General features: G+C 41.6%; 1 protein-coding gene across 2 annotated transcripts in view; it reads right to left on the reverse strand.

The window, feature by feature from the left end:
• foxp4 (forkhead box P4) overlaps positions 1 to 20629 on the reverse strand; it is a 116887-nt gene extending 96258 nt beyond the window's left edge. For both annotated transcript variants that reach the window (XM_089010279.1, XM_089010278.1), the window contains exon 1: positions 20082 to 20629. The gene's annotated coding sequence lies outside the window, so the exon portion shown is untranslated. The remainder of the gene's footprint in view (positions 1 to 20081) is intronic.
• Between the last annotated feature and the right edge of the window lie 1126 nt (positions 20630 to 21755).

Below are 21755 nucleotides of genomic sequence, written 5' to 3' on the forward strand. Positions count from 1 at the left end.
GGATTTCTACCAAACTAATTATCACGCTCCACTTTCAGAAATAATAAGAAAAGTGCTTAATAGGTCCGGCTTTACCCCTGCATTCATATGTCCATTTAACACGCCCGCTTTCATGCCGCCACACTCCTGCCTTAATGCAATTTCACATTCACGATTTAAAATAGGCAAAGGAATTCTATTTCAAGTGGTGTCAGGATTAGAATATACAAGCGGGTAATATTAAAAGATTGTTAGGTTTGCAGCCGACGCGCCGAGCCCGAGTGGCTGAAGCCAAGGTAAAGATGTTCAATAATGTTTTTGTCACACTTGAGGACAAAGGAGAAGATTACAGTGAAAGCGCGCCTATATGATTAATCTTCCCTCGCTGTATATTAATTTTCGCTCCTCTCTGATTTATGCTGCTTGGGATTTTAATTTTTAACCGCCGCATTGGATATGAGAAAGATCCACTGCGTGTCTGTTTATTTAGTCAGCCCATTTGCCCCAATTACAACAACATCCAAATGCAACTATTGTTTCATCTCAAACATGATTTCAATTTTTTTTTTTTCTTTATGTTTTTCCACTCGCTTACTCACCACTCATTTGCATCGTAGCGCCCAAGGCGAGAAAGCGAATGTGAAGTGAAAAATGCAGGTTGGGCCAGTTTTTGTTCATGATCAAAGCAATAAAACTTAAGCATTGAATAAATAAATAAGGAGGCAGAGCAAGCCCTTAAGAGGGAGTTTATGTTTTATTATGTTATTCATCACTTATTTATGCAATTCAGTTAATCATGTTGGAGAGAGTTTTGTGAACAACATCACTTGTTTTTTTTTCTCCACACAATTCTTGAAAAAAAAATTATGAGGCATCTTGGGCTTGTTTGACATCTTGCCTCGCCAAATTTTAAGGGCATGATGACCAAAGAAATGATTTTTTGACATCAGCTGTTGAGTTCGTGTCAAAATCGTAATGATATCATTGACTTAGTTAAGTCGTTGCAAGCAACAACTCAAGTCATGAGGCCGAGACTGCTCTTATTTATTTTTACCGTATTTTCCACACTATTAGGCGCACCTAAAAGCCATAATCCAGTACGCATTATTTCTATGGAAAAAGTTTTAAAATATATCATTCGTTGATGGTGCGCTTTATAATCCGGTGCTTTTTATAATCCGGAAAATACGGTAATTTCTGTTTTGTACACAAAAAAAAATCTTAAATTGATCAACTATTCTAATGCCGATTTTTGAAGTAACTTTAGTGGAGGGAAGTAGAAAACAAAAAAGAGCTCTTTTAGTGGCTCACAATAAATAAAAAGGTGAGGTGAACAAACTTTCAGATTGGCAAGTTTAACAAAAGATGTTTCTAATGAAAGAAAACATTGATTGACATTGATTGATTATCAAAAGTAAAAATCACTCAGAAATTAGTTTGGAGTAAATGATTTTGTGGCACTTTACCCATTCACTGCTATTCCCAAATTTATTCGGTAATTGAAAATATGACGTAGAGCACCATTCCCGAATTCGTTCCGTTTTTTTTCTGACGGGTGGTGTCGATAAAGAGCTGGTCTGACCTCTGGCAATGTTTTTTTGCCTTCCACGAGGGGGCAGCATATGCCTTTCGTCCATGTTGTTACAACTTTAGCTGTTGGTTAAAGCGCCATGTCAATCAATATGTATTGTATTTTCTACATCTGTCCTCATTTCAAGCTCAGATAACTCCAGACCCATATAACTTGGGAATTAACTTTTTTTCTAATGAAAAAAGACAGTTTAAGGTTTCTTACGCTGCAGTGATTGTTCATGTAGTCCTAAAATTCAATATTCTGCGGGTTCTGCAATTTCAGTGAAAATGACAAAAACCCTGGCACTGGAGTGGACAGACTTTTGCACATCGTCTGGCAGTAAATGAGTTCACAACAATGGCATATACAGTAAAGTCTCGTTATATCGATATTCAAGGGAGTCCGAAAAAATATCGATATAACCGGGACTATCGATATATCCGACCCTGTTTGCATGTAATTTTCTCCGTGCGTGCATAGAAATAGTATCGATATAACCGGGACTATCGATATATCCGATATCGATATAACGAGACTTTACTGTATAATGTATTTATTAATAAGAATGACTTTTTTTAGCCTTACCTATACCCAAAAATGGAGAATACCATGTTAAAATAGCTTCAAAAATCCCAACTGTGACGCCAATGTACTTCCGAAAAAAAAATACACTTAAACACAAGAATGATCACGTATGAAGTAAAACGCGATAACTAAATGAGCACATGGATGAGCTCCACAACTTTGTTGGTGAGTCGTTCCGCTGTTAAACAGATGAGGCATACTTTCACACTTTTTCCAAACCCTTTTTTTTTAACGGTGGCTTCTTGGCCTCTGCAGTCATGTCAGCCTAGCGTCTATTAAAACCGCATGTGGGCCCGGCCCGCCGACACACACGCACGCACATCCTCCGACTTTCAACGCTGAACTTCTAACCTTTTCCTACACCGCGACATCTGGGCCTTGGCGGTAAAATGTCCCCCTAACGTTCCCTCATAGACGTCGTCGAAAGACGATAAAAATACACACGCAGGCTGGCATCAGTGACCAAGATCCGATTGGACCGCGCTTTATAGTTACCGATGCCAGCGGCTACTGAGGCAGACAAACGTGCATATGGCCAAAAGGTGATAACTAAAATCCCTCTGATTATTGGAGCCTAATTTAACCACGTTTCAATACACACACGGCAGAATGTTTCAATTAAATTCCGCGCAAATTCACACATAACTCAAAACGGAGGCTTTAAATAAGCCGAGATAACCATCGGGAAGATCTGATTTGAGCCCGTCACCTGCACAAACACATGTAAAATAAGACACAGTGGCACATCATTTAAAAAGAGAGAGGAGAAAAAAAAAAGACCACCCCCTGTCACGCTCTGATGTGTATCTGGACAAGTCAACCCTGAGATAAAGTCACTCGACAACCACAGCAATCGATGGAAGTAATTTATTTACCTCACGGGGCAATATCTACTCTGTCTTCAGACAGCAGAGAAACGACAGATTTGGCAAGCGGGTGTGAGTGGTGTGTAAATTAATCTAGCCGCATCCAGAGCCACGCTTAAGTCCATAAAACAAGCAGAGGTTCAAGCAGCTCACATTCGACACACACACACACACACACACACATACATGCACAGCAGGCAAAGGTCCAACAACCAAAACCACTTCTGCTAGAAACATGACATGAAACGTCATCTCGCTTCCATTACTGTGATGTGCCGTCTTTGGATGCTACACAAAAAGTGCACACGCGCACACACAAAACAACAAAGTTAAGAGTTCTTTATTTCTCTTTATTTCCATTGAAAACCAACACGGTGGCGTGAGGCCCGTCCACGGCCCTTAACTTTACCTCAATGAAATAAAAGGCACTTAACTAAGCCTCAATGGCGTGGGGCGCACACATGCACAGGCGCACTTATCCACCCCCTCCCCCCCCGAGCCCACCTCCTCATGCATATGCATTTTCTTTGTGATTTACGTTCCCCGGCGGGGGTGCGGGCCTATCTGAGCGCAGGGCCAACATACAGGTCAGCTCATTTGTAAATCAGTTGCCTATTTATAGACGGCTTTGGAGTGTTTGCAACGTAATGGAGCCACCGCGTTCATCGGCGCATTTGCGGCGATAAATTTGTGTTTATTGGACGAGGTCAGTGTTCTAAACAGGCTCTTAATTACGCCGGCGACTTTATCCTCGATATTTATCGAGGTCTAACGGGCTTCTTTGCGCTGCAGGTTCTATACGTGAGGCTGCGTTGGAGTGTGCGCGTGTGTTCTGCTGAGCCTCGACGACTCGTGCCAAGCGGCGGTCTGACCCAGCACTTTGAAGCAGGAAGTTGCCTCACTTTCTGACCTCTCTTATTATTCCCGGGGAGGAAGAAAAATAAGCCTATACAAGCACGCCTTCCCATCAGGAATAGAGCATTGGATTATGGGGGAAAAAAGTGTGACAAAAAATACACCTAAAGACGTGTTAGGGTTGAAATGCCCATTACTGTGTGCTTCCCCCTTTTGTGAACATTCAGAGCTTGTTGCTCCACCTCCTCCGAACAACAGATTTTGGGCTAATAGGGCAGCTGCTGGTCCCCCCCCCCCAAATCACCTCTCCCCTTACACGCAGCTATTTTGCTCCCTTCAATCCTTCCACGCCAGCCCCCCTTCCAAAAAAAATAAAACCCAGGAGGACGCATGTTGTTTTCAGATTGTTATTGATGCGTCTGCGACTGGAAAAAGTTGAAACTGTTGTTGATGAAAATGTTGATCTGTCCAATGTTTTTTTTTTCATTTTCCCCAGAGACATTCCCAACTTTGTCAAGATTTTCCAAACATTTTGGAAGGTAACCCAAGTATGTGTTTCCCTATAATGCCAGAATCAGCACACATACGCCATTGTGTAAATGTCGCGAGCCGCCATTAGCTTCAATGATTTAGCAATAGCATAGCCACGCCAGAGAGAAACCTGTTCCAAGTTTTAACGCATAAGACAAATGAAAACAACTTTCAAAGTTTGCTTTTGTGTTGTTTGTTCATTTCGGTTGTTTGTTCATTTGTTTGTTTGTTAGCAGGCTACTACCTAGCTACCTAGCTAATTGAGACAGAGGGTGACAATGGGAGGGTTTGGCTGCTTCTAACGGTTCATATTGACTCACATGCGAAAAAGTAAGCCCTTTATCCAGATCGCGAGAGTGATTGATTTCAACACAAATGTTGGTTGACATGTTTATGCGCAACGTTTTGTAGTCTTTTTTTTTTAATTGAGTCAACTTAGCGTGTTGCATTAGCCAATGTTTTTCTAGCTAATTTAACTCATTTACTGCCATTCACAAATTTATTTGGGAATTGACAATATAACAGTTTTTTTTTGCGGGGGGTGCCGCTAGAGCACTGCTCAGACCTCTGGCAATGTTTTTCCATTCCAGGAGGGGGCGGCATTTCCCTTTTTTCCATATTAGCGCTTAGTTAAAGCGTCAGCTGTTGTTAAGGCGCTATATAAACCAATATGTATGTATTGCATTGTATTTGACAGCCACCCTCATTTCAAGCTCATATAACTCCAGACCCATATAATATAGGTATTAACTTTTTGTTACAGCTTCAGCTGTTGTTAAAGCGCTATATAAATCAATATGTATGGATTGTATTGCATTTTGTACAGCCGCCCCCATTTCAAGCTCAGATAACTACAGACCCATATAATTTAGGAATTAACTCTTTTTTCTGATGAAAGAAAGAGTCTAAGGTTTCTTACCCTGAATGGAATGTTTATATAGTCCTAAAACTCCATATTTTGTGGGTCCTGGAATTTGAGTGAAAATGACAAAAACCCTGGCAGTGAAGTGAACGCATTTTAGCACATTATCTGGCAGTGAATCCGTTAAAATGATGCAGATTTTGCCAAAACCTTTCAACCCAAGAACTAGTTTTGACAATTGGTTCCTCGCACTCAAACTTACTAACACAAAACAATATTTAGCAGTGAAATTGACACATTTTCAACGTCTGCAATGTAGAACACAGGAGGCTAATCAGGGCAAAAGCATTCTATGACAGGATATTTTTTTTCTTTGACCCAATGACGCTTGACCCATTTCGAGTTCAGAATGGCTTCCCTAATGTAGACGTTGCTAGCTCTTGCGTAACATCTTAGCGTCCTGCAGATAAACACGCCTCTCAATCTATAAGGGCGTGTGTAAGCGAGCTCATCCAGATGGGCGATGACACCCCACTTGTTTGACATTTTTTTTTCTTTCTGTTTGTAAGTGTGTGTTTACGCTGTTCATGTGTGAAACCGTAGCCAAAAGCGTGGCGGCACCGCACCACCAAACAGTCGCACGTGCATGCAAACGCCTCATAAAGACGTTTACTTACTCACAGGTTTCCCTATGAAACAAAAAAAAAAGGAAAAACAAAAGGAAAGCGCCTCCACTTCATTAGGAAAGTAAACACAAGTGCTGTCTGAAGTGGCTAATTAGAGACTAATTACTCCCCGCTCGTTACTAATGCAAATTAGATTACGCCGCTTAACTTCCTCATGTCCACAACGCCGCTGTTAATTGAGGCCTTTTGAAATTAAATTACCCGCTAATTAGCATATCAAAACCATTAATTCTGCGGCAACAAGAAGGTGGGGTGGAAACAACAACAAATGCCAAGTTTTCCTAATGAGTTTTGCTAATTGAATATGTATGCCCAATCCAAGGGTTTGTGCCAGGAATACCTATTTGATCGAATGCCCACGTGCACGCGTGTGCTTATGTGTGTGTCTGCGAAAGTGTTTATGTGCCGCCAAATGGAAACAGCATGTATCATATGAGCAGCGTATAATTAAAGCAACCAAACGTTTTGTCAGAGAGCGGGAGAAGTAACCGAAGCAAGTATGAGATGGATGCTCATCGCATGAGAGGGAACGAGAGGGATCCCACGTGTGTGTGTGTGCGAGTGTGTGCGTGTATGTGTGTGTACGTGCGCGTGTGCAGGGGGAGTGTTTGTCCAAGCTATAAGGCCTCTTTGAAGTAAAGAACTTGCAGCTCTCCCCCGATCCCCTACCAGCACTTTCTCTGCATCTAACTAGCCCCTCTTCACCTCCTTTATAATACCTTAGCAACTACACACACTCACACACACACACGCGGTCACATTTTATGGCCACTCGCAGATGAACAGCACAATTTTCATTCAAGCAGGCTCCGATTTTCCCCCTGTCCTCTGAACTGCATAGACTATTTCAACTTTGCGGATTAGAAACGGTGAGTTCGTTTGCCTGCTAGTGAATAAGTGAGAGTGCGCACACACACGTACACTTATACACACACACTGCGAATCCGGCAGCTATTAGCCACGTTAATCTAAAGATCCATCACGGCCTTGTAATGTAAAACCAGGAGAAATAAAGTCATTCTTGACAAGCCCCCTTTCCTAAGTGCCTCTGCAATTAAGATGCATGAAAGGCCCCTTTCACGCGTCAACCAAGAACGTTTAATCTTGCTCCTTTCTTATATCTTCATCATGTAAAAAAATGAAAAAAAAAAACCAACAACAAAAAAACAAAGGATAGTCAAATTGAGAGATGGGCACATACAAAAATCAAAAATACAGTGAGACCTCAATTTACGAACTTAATTGGTTCCCAGACAGAGTGTGTAAGGCGAAAAGTGTGTATCTCAAAAAAAAAATCCCATAGGAAACCATTAAAAGGGGAATAATCCGTTCCCGGGTTTCCATAAAATATACTTTTCAACTAAATAAGCCTTAAAACTACACACAACATACCTTATTATATGTATAATAAATGCGCTATTGTATTGTAATGAAAGAAATACACTGAATTGTATTATAAAGTCACTTTATTTACATTTGTGATGGTCATTTATGGCTTGATGGAATGGCGTTGGAGGTCGAAGGTCAAAGGGAATTGCTGTTTGGAAAGAGAGGCGCATTACATGAGGACTGTAATTAAAGAAATAAACTGTGCTGTAAAATAAAGTTTTATTGACCTTTTTGATGGTCGTTGATGGCTTATGGAAGGAGAGTCACCTTCCATAAGGACTGTTGGTAACTTAACCTCTGGTGCTGTTCGGTCGTGTGCTTCCGCCGAAGATCACTACGCCAGCCGTGGTGGGTGTGTACTATGAAAATAGTGCTTATTATAAGGTTTAATTTTCATAAATTTGATGTTTGTAAGACGAAAAGTTTGTAAGTTAAGGTGTTTGTAAGTTGAGGTCTCACTGTATGATGAATCCTTGAACAGGATACATAAATGTCGTGCAACAATATTTACCCCAATTGCTACAATTATCATATTGAGCATTTAGAATTGGAGTGTGTTGATGAGAAAATGTGATTATTCATCTGTTTCTTTCCGGCGTTTCTTCTTAATCAAAATCTAACATCCTTGAAAAATTAATTTGAAGCCATTTCTTATCAGTTAATTAAATCGGGACGGAAGTCTTTTTTTCCCTCCTTCTTCTTCTTTCTTTTCCGTGCCGCATGATTAGAACGGTTCTGTTCTCCTCTGTTCAGACACCATGACGTTAGAGGAGGGGGGAACTTTTCACTGTCTCATCAAACATTCACCAGCACAAGAATAGGGCTTCTTTGAAGGGCCCCGTCGCCGGGTGCCTTTTTTTTTCCCAACCACTCTTCCGAACATCAGCTGTACTGATAAAATGTGCAAGACCCAATAGATCTTTCTTTCTTGTTAACACATTCTCATTAACGGACAGAGAAAGCAAAAGGAGAAAGGGGATGAGGGGAAGAGAAAAGGGGGCAGCGGGGGAGAGTCAGAGGAAGGAAGGAGAGGTGGAGTAAACAGGGAAAAGAAAATGGGAGCCAACGTCGGCAATAAAGTCACATTTTAACATAGTACAGTGAGACCTCAACTTACGAACTTAATTGGTTCCCAGACAGAGTGTGTAAGGCGAAAAGTGTGTATCTCAAAAAAAATTCCCATAGATAACCATTAAAAGGGGAATAATCCGTTCCCGGGTTTCCATAAAATATACTTTTCAACTAAATAAGCCTTAAATCTACACACAACATACCTTATTCTATGTATAATAAATGTGCTATTGTATTGTAATGAAAGAAATACACTGCATTGTATAATAAAGTCACTTTATTTACATTTGTGATGGTCATTTATGGCTTGATGGAATGGCGTTGGAGGTCAAAGGGAATTGCTGTTTGGAAAGAGAGGCGCATTACATGAGGACTGTAATTAAAGGAATAAACTGTGCTGTAAAATAAAGTTTTATTTACCTTTTTGATGGTCGTTGATGGCTTATGGAAGGAAAGTCACCTTCCATAAGGACTGTTGGTAACTTAACCTCTGGTGCTGTTCGGCCGTGTACTTCCGCCGAAGATCACTCCGCCAGCCGTGGTGGGTGTGTATTATGAAAATAGTGCTTATTATAAGGTTTAATTTTCATAAATTTGATGTTTGTAAGACAAAAAGTTTGTAAGTTGAGGTGTTTGTAAGTTGAGGTCTCACTGTAATCAATTGATTGACTCATCGACTGTTCGGAATACAATACAATACGTATTGATTTATATAGCGCTTTAAGAACAGCTGAAGCTCTAACAAAGCACTTCGCATGGACAGCTATCATACAGGAAATAAAGCAGGCTACCACAGAGATATCTAGCTAATCCTGCTGAGTCGAATTCCCAAAGAGTACAAGTGAGTAAGAATAGAACTAAATAAAACTCAATAGAATAGAAACAAAATGGAATAGAACTCAAGTGATCAATATCGTCTCCCTAAACCCAAGTGTGGGCAACTTCGGGCCATGAGAGCCACCATCCTGCCCACTTTAGATGCCTCACACCTTCCTTGAACGATGAGGATCATTACAAGGCTTCTGAAGGACTTCCTGGTGATCTGTAAATGTCCCCATTGTGAGACTATTAAAGGCTTTCTGATTGTGATTCTGATTATTTGAATCGGGCAAAAAGAAGCCCTCAAGGACCCGAGCTGCCCAAATCCCAACCGAATCAATCAAGGAAAAATGTCCAAATGTCCACCCGTATCATTCATTGCATGTAACATACAAATACAGTGATACCTCGGCTTACGAGTACTTTATTTGATGAGTTTTTCACCTTACCAACATTAAATTTCCAAGAATATAATCTTGGCATACAAACTAGTTTTCGGCAAACGAACCAAACCACACAACGCCACGGTGGCTGGCGGACTAGTTTTCGGCGGATGAACACTGAACCACATGGTCGAACAGTGCCACGGTGGCTGGCAGACTAGTTTTCCACACCCCCTTTCTGTGGAGACGTGGTTTGCTATTGAGTGGAGTACTTTTGCTCTTAAAAAGACCCCACTACAGGCTAGTGTTAAGCCCTAGAGGACACAAAAGGAAATAACGGTCAAGCAGAAGAAGGAGAAAAACACAAACGAGGTATGCGTTTGTGTGACTTAGCGTCCCAGTATCATCGATGAGAAGCTTTCTTCAGCCGTCATCTGTACAAATTTGAAGGTTTCGGACGTTTCGCCTCCTATCCAAGAGGCTTCGTCAGCGTCCCAGTACCAGTATGCTAAGTCGACCATTGCTACGTGTGGCTATGGGTGTTTCTGTGTTGTCTAAGCAACGGTCTCAGGCAATAGAAGAGGTTGAAAAACTTCTGTTGATTTGGATTAACAAAAAGCAACTTGCAGGGGACATTGTGAGTGAGGGTATTATCACCGAGAAAGCACGGCAACTTCACTCGGATATCATCAAGAGGCAACTACATCAATGACCATCACAAATGTAAATAAAACGACTTTATTATACAGTACAGTTTATTTCTTTAATTACAATACAATATCACATTTATTATACATAAAATTAGGTATATTTTGTGTAGTTTTAAGGATAATGTAGTAGAAAATTATGTTTTATGGGGACCTGGGAACGGATTATTCTAATTTTTAATGGTTTCTTATGGGAAATAAATGTTTGGCAGACAAACTGTTCACCTTACACACACTTTCTGGGAACCAATTAAGTTCGTGCGCTGAAGTAAAAATCACATTTAGTCTTGACTGACACGGTCTATCTATTTTCTTGGGGCAAAAGTGAATACGTGAAGTGATCAAAAAATAGAGTTCCTTGACATAGATTTCACTTCATTCTACATTCCGGCTAGATTTACTCATCAGAGGGTGACTTCACCTAAGAAAACTAGTTTTCTATTTCTGGAGGAATACTAATTATAAAATATCTGCCCCTGGCAAAGGAAAGCCCCTCTCACAGGGAGAGAGAGAGAGGGGGACAGAGTGAGAGAAACAGAGCGACGGAGATAAAGTCCATTCAGCGCCATCAGACGAAGATAAGTTCTCTCTCTACTTGAGCGATCAGCGGAGCAGAACCGAACAGATACAGCGCACTCGGCTCATCTGTCCATCCCGGCGAGGATAGATTGGGAGGAGGAGCAGGAAGAGTGGAGGCGCATAAGGAGGAGAATCAGTCAGAAAGAGAGCAGTGTGGAATATTTGTGTGATTGAATCATCAATGGAATGAATATAAGAATCCAGAGAGATTTCAAGATCAACCAATCAACGCGCTCCCTCATCAGCCGCCATTAAAGCACCAGGATGGAGCTGTTCCGAGAGTATAGTTCCATCTGTCCGGATTCCCCCCCCCCCTTCTTTCGTCCACGTTGCCCCCCCCCACATAATTTTTTCCCCTCTTTACACCAGCTGCCCTCATCTTTCTCCCTGGGAGACGGGAGAATTCTTAAAGCCACAATTACCGCACACAACTATCAATTTCCCCTTCAATTAACCCTGTGGGAGGAGGTTCGGGGGCACGGGATGAGACCTTCAAATTTTGGGATGGAAAGCGAGGCCCACTCTTCTTCTCATCACACCCTCTCCCGTCCCCAACGACGGCGGTGTCATGTTTAGGAGGTAAATGGATCATCGCCAACAACCCAGGTGATCTGCTTCATTCGACAAGCGGAAAATTCCGCTAATATAAACAGAAAGAGGAGGGTGTCCATTTTGTGATGTTTCTGCCATCGGCGAGTGTCCATTACAAGACCCCAACTCAGATTCCGACTTATGTCTTTGAGAAAATCCTCCTGGATGCCCAAACGCCCCTCTGTCACTCATCCTCCGACCCAATCTGTCCTCGTCCTCCTATCGTTGTCTCCTCCCGAGTTTTGATGACCCTGCGGGTCTGATAAGTGACCTTTTCGACAATGCATAAACTACAACGGCACATGTTGCCGATTAAGACTACAGGTTGCAGGCAAACAGCTCCGACCTTCGCCAGCCAACAGGCGCTTTTCCCTCTTTTACTTCCTGACGAAAAACTTAATAGAAGGAGTAAAACGCATTTTGTATAGTTGCCGCAACATCTAATTTATTTCAGGGACAAGCTGGTGTCGTTATAAAAAAAATGCTCATTCAGGAGTGCTGCGTATTCAGACAACCCAACACAGTGTGACCTTTTATGTGGTGAACACGTACACAAATCCATTAGATTACACGGCAGCCAAATGAGAACTGTGTATTAATCCGTGGCGGCAAAGCATGAAAATATTTAGCGAACAAATAAGACGAGAATGTGCATGAAATGCCGCCATTTTCAATGGTTGGGTTATATTGTGTTGAATTTGCTGAAGGATTTGATTGATTGACCTTGTCGCGCATTCCTGTCAAATCGCTGCTACAGAATTAAATGATTGCTATTGAACAAGCGCGAGGAGAGGTAGCAAATGTTGGAAGTAAACTGTGATGACAGGAGGGATGTAATGAAGAGACTGAGAGGGAAGGCAGGGCGCTATAATTAGAGACAACGGGCCTGACGGGGAGAATCGGGGACCGAAAAAGAGGTGAGGAGAAAATGAAGAAGCAAAAGGAGAGGAAAAATAAAACAAGAAATAGAGAGTTGGAAGTTCAACGCGGAGGTGGCCTGCAAGAAAATGGGGAAACAAATCGACTTGAAAGAGGATTGTTGTGCTTGGTGCAAAAAAAGGATTGCTTGTTCGACGAGCCCTTGTTCGCTGAAATAAATGAAACTTTTTTTTATGCTCAAATGCACACAAAAATGCTCCTGTCATTTCAGAATCAGTTATTGCTACAAAGCAATAAATCCCAACTAAATAAATAAATAAATAAATAAATACATGTTATTTAAGTAAATAAATATATAAATAAATAAATTTAAAATATTCTTTATTTATTTATTTATTTTTAGAGGTTTAAATAGTCATTTTTTATTTGGATTTATTGCTTTGTAGTAACAGAATAATCACTCAAGTGGGAGAAAATAAAGAGTGAGTTTTTGCTATAAACAAACTAACAGACAAAAAAAACAAATAAATAAACAAACAAATAAATAAAATAATAAATAAATATATACATACTCTCATCATATACTTGATAGAATCATGTAAAGTGTGTCCATAAAAAAGAAGGAAAAATAGTTACTCTTTATTTTCTCCCACTTGAGTGATTACATTGCTACAAAGCAATAAATCCTAACCAAAACTGACCATTTGAACCTATTAAAAAATAATAAATAAATAAATAAATAAATAAATAAATAAATAAATAAATGAGACAAATACTCTCATTATATTCTTGATAGAATTGTGTACAGTTATGTCCATACAAAAAGAAGGGGGAAAAAAATCACTCTTCATTTTCTCCCACTTGAGTGATTATGTTGCTACAAAACAATAAATCTGAATAAAAACTGACCATTTCAACCTAATCAATTAATTAATTAATCAATTAATTAATTAATTTATTTATTAATAAGGAAAAACAACAAATAATCAGATCATATTCTTGATAGAATCATGTACAATTTTGTCCATACGAAAAGACGAAAAAAAACTTAAATGTCTCCCATTTGAGTGATTCTATTGCTACAAAGCAATAAATCGTAAAAAAAAGACCTATAAAAATAAATAAATAAGACAAATACTCTGACCATATTCTTCATTGAATCCTGTACAATTTTGTCCATACAACAAGAAAAACAAACTCATTTTCTTCCACTTTCAAATTGCCCTATTTCTTTTCTTACAGCCCCCCCCCCCCACACCCTCAGCCCTATCTAACGCATCCCCTCTCAATCCCGCAAGCCTTCAAAGCCTACTAACACAAACGCACACAGACACTCGCGCACACAAACACACACGGCTGCCGCCGCTCTTTAAGGAACATGAGAGCTGTCTCTAATTCGCAGGCCGGCAAAGCCTCGCCGGACAGCAAATCTAGATCTGGCGGGAATAGGATACTTTTATTTCACCGAGAGCCAAACGGGGAGGGGGAGGACGATGGAAGGGAACGAAGGGTGAAGTTGGAAGCAGGTGTGTGCGTTTGTTTGTTTGTTTGTTTGTTTGAATACTTGTCCAAATGTCAGAACAGGACATTGGCAGGACAATGGCAACATCGAGACTTCACAGACACAATATTAGGTACACCTGCACACTGTAATCAGACACGATCAAGATATTGTTTTGCATTCCATTCCTCCCGTCTGGCTAATTTGATTGGATTTCATATAAATATTTTTACAAGCACATTTCTAGCAATGACAGTTGCAATGAAGTGGCCATTGCGTGTGGACATTCACAATCAAGTGGCTCAGAAAGGAGGCTCATCCCTCCCCACCGCGGAGGAGGAGGGGTGGCGAGGAAGGTGGAGGAAGGGTGTTTGAGAAGAGGGGGATTGCACAATTATTCAGATAACAGCTGGGAATAATCTAGTGGCAGATGTCTCTCGGGCCAACAATGCCCACCGCACACAGACGCCAATGTGGAAGCACATGCACACCAAGGAGCACAAAGTGGAGAAATTAAAAAAACAAAAACATGTCAATCCTCCCCTCTTTGGTTGAAGACGTTAAAACGCATTTGCAGCGCTGATAAAATCATTAAAAAAAAACAATAGAAGACTATCTCCTCACAATGATGAATTACCCTAAAAAATACATACAAGTTCGGGAAAACTGATGACCTGTTTGCTTTTTCTTCTCCGTCACAGCCGCTTGAAAAACAGAACCTAAAACCAGAGGAATTCAGTCCGGGGAGGAGAGAGAGGTGGAAGGTCACGCGGTGATTGACAGTTAATTGAATGTGCACGCACACACGCACACAATAAGTGCATCCACAGTGCAACAGCATCCCCTCCACCCCCGATCGTGGCTCTACCAGCCCCCTACCGAGTAAAGCCTGGCTAGTGTCTTTACCGAGACTTGTAAAGCCTCGCGCAAAAGCAGAGGTTAAAAAAATAACATGAAAAACTCTTGCATTGTTTTTTTTTTCTCCCTCCGAAGAAGATAAGAAAACTATTGAGAAGGACTCAAAGTTCTCAAGCACCGGCCCGTTCTAATCTCCCATGTGAGGTTGAAGAGGAAGGAAAAGGGCGGTCCGCACGGGTGTCAAAAGCTCCGTCAATCCGTCAAGCAAGCAGGCCGCCTATTGTGATTTAGTCCAAGACTGGCTAACAGCTCGTCCCGTCAGGGGATGGATCATCCTGCGCGACGCCTCACATGCTAATAGCTTAAGTCGGCATCCCGTGAACCCCGTCCCCACTACACCCCGGAACTAATACCACAAATACTAATACCATAAAAGAGCCCCGGTTTTCGCCAACATCCCAATACTTGACGGATTAGAAAGCATAATGAGATGCATTTAAAAGGTGATTACCACACCGGTCCACCATGACGCGGAACCGGGAAGCAGACTAAAACGGCATGTACGCCCTTTCCAAATATTCTGATGCGTGCCGAGCAACTACAAACGCGGCTAATCAAATTCACGGTCGCAATAAACGAGAGAAGACAAAATAAGAGTGGATTTGAATGTGTCAATTAGGCTAACCGAACTAAAACCTGAGCACTGTGAAAAAGTGTGCAGTCGAAAGGCCCGTCGCACGTCTTTCCGGCGAGACGATTTCCGAAACACGCTCGGGCGAAGCCATAATGCCGCGGGACGCATTTCGCAGCTGTCACCGAGCCTTCCCGACCATCCTTTTCAATACACATTAAAACGGCGGCGCGCAAAGTTGAGTCACATTGTTGTTCCGCGCGAAGCTTTCAACTGATATGCCCCCCCCTCTCTCGATTGACGGCCGCCCTGTCAAGTCTGTCGCGGCGCTTTAGAAAACACCAACGGCTCTCTGATGAAGCGCTTACAAAAAGGTCAGAGGGTTGGAGGCGAGGGGAGACCACTACGGGGATCGGAACGGGCGGAAAGGGAGTCGGGAGCGACTGAAGGAAAATCCATAACACAAATAAAGCTGTCAACGGCGATATCGGAGTTAGCATGAGACTGCACGACCAATGAGTGTTCTTAAAGATGCTTGATTTCAAGCACGGGTTGTAAATTTGAGTCTCGGTTACTTTGTCGTCGTTTGATCATCAGATTTTGCTCAAAGAGGCTTGTAGGTCAGTCAAAACGGACAAGGTGAAACTTATTTGCGATTTCAATAATCATATTCTCTCCATGTTACCGTCTGTGAGTGCTGTGTCCAGTATAACCCTCGATATGTTGTTATTGTGCCTTATCCAGAAATGTGAAGTGTGAAATATGATGGCTTTTCAGCATCCTTTTGCTTGTTTTATGAATGTGAGCTTTTAAAAACAATATTTTGTATTTTGGAGATGTCTTTGCCATCTGTTTGAGTAGCCAGTGACAGTGATTAAGCAGTGGCTTGTCAATCAAAAGAAGTCACTCTGTCCGGCCATCGAGTTGATCGTGTTTGTCACCGCTGAGTTTATTTCGTTCCACTTTATTGTCCAACATCCCAGTTGGGAAACCGCCACCATTACTGACCAAAGTGTTTGGTGGCTTTTTAGGATAGCGAATGACTAGTACGGTTGGTTTAGATAAGGCGATGCATCAAACGTGCTTCTGACCTCATGCTCCTCTCCGTCGGCGAAACTTGAAAAGCCCCGACCGCCGCCGCCTCGCGACTTCCCGATTCGCTCTCATTCCTCCAGACTTCACACTGACAGCCTCCCCCACCCTACACACACACACACACACGAACGTGGCCCACCCCTTCAGTTCCAGCTCTTTGCTCCTACCATGGCCTCAGGTGCCAAACGTACCCTGGAGAGTCTGATCTAATGCTTCCTCAGCTGTAATGACCCACGCCTCAACAATTCTTGGACGCTCCAACCAGCCTTTTCACTCATATGTTCTATCTTCTTCCTGTCCCTCACTTCCCTTTTTACCCCCCTCCCCCCGCCCCCACCCCGGACCCCCCCAGCAACTCTACCACTCTCCCCACCCGCTCATAGGAAACAGTCCCTTCCGTTTTGAACTGTTGGGTCATTCCTTCCCATATCCATCAGCTGTTAATGGGCCAGTGTTGTGTAGAACTACTAAAAAAATAGCCAAAATGAGTGTAGCCCAGATGAAATTAGAATGTTTCATGGCAGGCATTTGAATAAAAAATATCAATGAGTTAAAAAGAAAAAAAAAAGAAGGTTTGAAGCCATGCATGATCGCCCCTTGAAAAGACGCAAGGAGGCAAACGCAAACACACACACCTCGCTCACAGGTGGCCAACGTCTCTTGAAGACGTGTCTCAGGGCATCTTTCTTTTTCTACACTTCTCCTCTTCCTCCTGTTCCTCCTCGCCTTGCACTCCTGCAACTTTACAGTACGACGCTTGCCTCCTGACCCGTCAGGAAAACACATCTCATCTTTGAAAAATGTGCAGGGATTTATTAAATGCTCACGCTCCCTTGCACACATGCACACACACGCACGCACACACACACAGACAGACACACACACAAACATTGAGCGCCGTACTTCTAAATAACAAGCTCAATTTGAACCACATGTATAATCAGGACTCAGTCTAAAGCAATGTGGCGGCAGTTTCTCCATGCCGTCAATCACTTCAATACGCAACCTGAACATTCTCCCGCTTGCAGCACTTGGACAAATTTGTCGATGATATCGCGTTAATAATTATTGATGAAAAGAGATCAGACACAATGATTGAAATAGAATGTGGTTTTTCAACCTATGTTAACACGCATGGAAAAACATTTTTTTCTTGCTTTCCGACCGTGATGAAAATGTGACCATTTTGTTGCAGCTAAGTGGCACCGTAGGGAGAAAAAAAAAAAAAACTACGGCTGGTCATAGCTGACATGTTTATCATCGCGGTGTCATATGCGGGCACTCTTCAACATCACTTTACACCCAAACGCCCACTCAGACTTGTGGGCTGGGATTCGCAGCATACGGGACATTTAAAACTTCAAATCGGGTCCTTTTTCACTGGAGCACAGGTACGTTGAAAAAAAAAGTGTTTTAATGCATACCATCATCAGTCCTACTGATGTAGGTGAGAGGACCCTAAGTGAGTTTATCGACTAAAACAATCATGCCACCATGGCTTTTAATCTGCCTAAAGAGGTTATTTTTTCCGTAAGCATATGAGATTCATTGTCATTTTAACCCATCTTGAGACCATCTCACAGTGCCACACGCACACAATGCCTGAATGTCAGAAAGACAATCGCATACACCCTTGTTCTGTTGAAAAATATCCGACTGATAGGGGTCCGGCCCAGCAGCGCACGACAAACAAAACGTGACATGGAAAAGACAGCTGTCGGGATAGATGAGACAAGAAGGGAAATAAGAGAAGTAAAATTTTGGAGGTAATATAAAAATGTTGACAGCCAGGCCACTGTGCAATAGTGCGCAATGGCAAGGGAAAGTAAGCCTCACCAAAAAGTTGTTTTTTTCCTCCTTAAAAATTGATAATACCTTCCTTCTGTTTTAATGTTTTATAGATTTCAATCAAAAGATCCTAATGTCATAGGTGTGATTGCATAATAAAAAAAAACACATCTGTGTAATTTAATAAAAGGTTTCAGACTAGACCACTACCCAAAAATTAGGAGAAAAATAAAAAATTTGATACACAGTGAGGTCTGCTGACATTTCTTTGAATTTTCGCAGTTTTGTTTCTTTTCCGTCAGTGAATTAAAAGACATGGAAATGCATGGTAATTTCAATATTTAATTAACATCATTCTTTTTTCACCAATTGAAGACTTTCAAAAGAGTGTGTTCGACAGCAAACGTGTGCGTTTTCCCCTCCTTTCAATCTACATGAAATGGCAATTTGATGGTAGACAGTTGCCACCAAGAATCTGTCTGACACCACAAACGTGACAAGGTCATAAAGCATGATTGAGAGCCTTTGCATCTTTTGTTAAAGCGCAATTAGGAAAGTGTCTCAGGAAGAAAAAAAGCCAGTGAGGAAGATGGAATGGAAACAAAACAGAAGGCAGAAAAAAATGAGAAAAGGATGACACAGTAAATAAAATCAATTTTGACAAATGTCTTAAAGGCCGTCAATCAAGTGGCAATGATGCTGCTGTCAGTTTGGCCACCACATTGACACACAATGAATTGTTGTTTTTAGGCTTCCCTCCTTTTTCCCCCTTCATAACTCACATGCATAATAAATCAGTTTAAGTATTCATGGATAACATTGGCCTTTTGGAATAGCAGAATTAGATTGCGTAGAGGTTCAACATAGTTAAAAATGGACATTGAGCATTTTTATAACTTTGTAATTTAACCAAGAACACCAAATTGCTTCATGAAATTGTGGATTGCATTTTTAATTGTTATTTTTGTATTGCAGAAAACGTGTTTTTTTTAATGCTGAATGTCAGAATCCAGAACAATGCACATCAACTTTACGATGCTGGGGCAACTTTGCACCCCGTCGAAACGTTTCAATTTTATGGTTGGATCGTGCAAAAAACGAGCAAAATCATTACTAATAAGAAACTCTGTCAGGTCACACAGACGGCGGTTACAAATTTCGAAAAGTCAAAACGGGTTTGAAAAGGAGGTATTGTTCCCTGACCTTTTGACTAGAGAGCTGTTTTCTCCTTCTCTCTTTCTTTTTTGACACAATGGAGTTTATTATCATCTGTGAGGGGCGCATTAAAAACGCGGCGATACAAGGATAAAATAAAATTAAAATCACAACTACTTACAAAAACGCAGGACATGAAAGCTCACGTCTTGTAAAATTACCACCACGTAACTTTATGTCGGCGTTTATGGTCAAAAGACGTGTGAGGATTCATTAGTGGGAAGTTACGAATTTGCTTGTAAATAAAAGAGACGAAAAGTTAGTCGATCGCTGATTTTGTTAGTGGCAATTTCGGCACAAAAATGCGTATCGAGAAATAGCATTCTTATGTAAAAGATGATTCAAAAATAATTTTTTAAAATGTATTTAAGGTTGAGAAATGGTTAGGGGAACCTTTTGTATTTTGTAATGCAGTCCAATCGAATAGCCCCTTTTATTGTGATTTTTTTAAAACCAACACACACCAAAGTGCGTTCACATAGAAGCGATCGACACACCTTTCCACGTGGTTAGGGCGGCTTAAAAGTTGACAAACAAAGACAAAAGTGGAGAAAAAGTCGGGCGGACAAAACAATACGAGTGATAGCGCGAGTCCGTACGTGTACTAGCGTGCGTGTGTGCATGTGCTGCGCATGAACCTGTTCTCTCGCGTTGGGAAGAAGTCAACTTTCACGCCAGGGGTTGGAGCATGTGGGCAGCCCGGCTCCGGCTCCTCTCGGCCCCCCGCACGTCCACTCGCTCTCTCGGTGACGAAAAAAAGCCACACGCCGGTGGGGAAGAGAGAGATCGACACACACGCGCGGTCAAGAAAAAAATAAAATAAAAAGATAACTTCAAAAATAAAACTAAAAACGATGTCAACAAAATAAAAGCGAGAAGCGAAGACGACAAAAGCGTGCTGGCGAGTTAGTCCTCTTCTTCTTGTTCGCTTCTTTTGTGCACCTCTGGAGTCAAGTCACAACAATTGTGCGGCTTCTCTTGTGCCACCGCGCGCAACTTCTTGCTTGGCTGGTCTCTCCCGCTATCTCGCCTCCCCCCCCAACAAAAGCTTGTTTCGTTTAGTCGTTTTGCTTCTTTTTTTTATTTTCAGCGCCACAAACTTTGTCCGCCTTCCTCTCCGCTCTTTTTTTGCCATCCACTCTGACGCTCCCTCGCTGGAAATCAGCCTTGAATCAACCAAGGCAGCGTGTGTGCGTGCGCGCGCGTTTGTGTGCTTGCGCGTGCGGCGCGGGGACAGTTTGTGCGCTACCGTAATGCCCCTAAAGCAGGTGCGTCTCTTCAAAACTCCACCACAATAGGAAACAGCGCCTCTCTCCTTCTTTCCCTCACGCGGGATGATTCACGTCTTTTTCAGCTCAACAATCACTTGTGCTTCGCGTCTTGAGTGATTTTTACTGCGTTTTTCAACCTGAATGTAAAAAAAAAACTAAAAAGAAAACGACAGATGGCCTATTCATCACCACTTTTTCATTAAAGTGTTCCGTAAAGTGTTTGACAAAGGTCAAAAGCCTCTCTGTTTAAACAATGGTGCAGAAAGCACATTGAAGGTAATAAAATGAGCAACTGATTTCAGGAAGAAATTATTCCAAAAGTTTTCTGGAAAAGGTACACTGTTGAGGTTGCAGGTTCAAATCTCAGCGACTGATTTCCCGTGTCAAGTTTGTCATCCCGCCCCGGATTTCTCTGGTTTTACTTGGCATTCCAAAGTAATTTTTATCAACTTTAAATCGAAGAACTTCTTTCTTCATGCTGATAATGTAAGTTGGCAGCGTTGTCACTAACCTCCTCCACTTGTCAGTTTTAGCTGCCATTACATTATACATAATCTGCAACATGCATATTTATCAACCTTTTGATGTGTCAAAAAGACACCCATATTCAACATATTTGCTATAATGCAGGTGTACCTCAACCTGAAAGCATGGTGGCAATTTAAAGGCAAATGGCGATTGGCAAAGTGTCACCAAAGATTTGGGCTGCGAGGACGGAATAAAATCAATAAACTATTAAAGGAATCAAAACGTATCCCCTCTCTCTATTTTTAGTGTAAATATTACTGCACAAAATTGCCGCATCTTGATTAAATATCATTCAGGGGATACTTTTTTGGAAAAGTCGTTGAAAAGATATTTTAATGATGAAGGTTTGGGTCACAGTGAGTTTGTAGATTGTGATTTAGATATGAATATTCAACTGTGCAAGGACTTTTGTGCTATATGTATTCTTTGTATTTGTAATGCTAAAGGAGCAAATAGCAAATGAAACATAGCATTGGCATGACATTCTCTCTATTGCTGTGCATGTGTGTGCGT

This window comes from Hippocampus bargibanti, linkage group LG12 (assembly GCF_051943395.1).
Source record: "Hippocampus bargibanti isolate YZ-2025 linkage group LG12, ASM5194339v1, whole genome shotgun sequence".
NCBI classification, from domain to species: Eukaryota; Metazoa; Chordata; class Actinopteri; order Syngnathiformes; family Syngnathidae; genus Hippocampus; species Hippocampus bargibanti.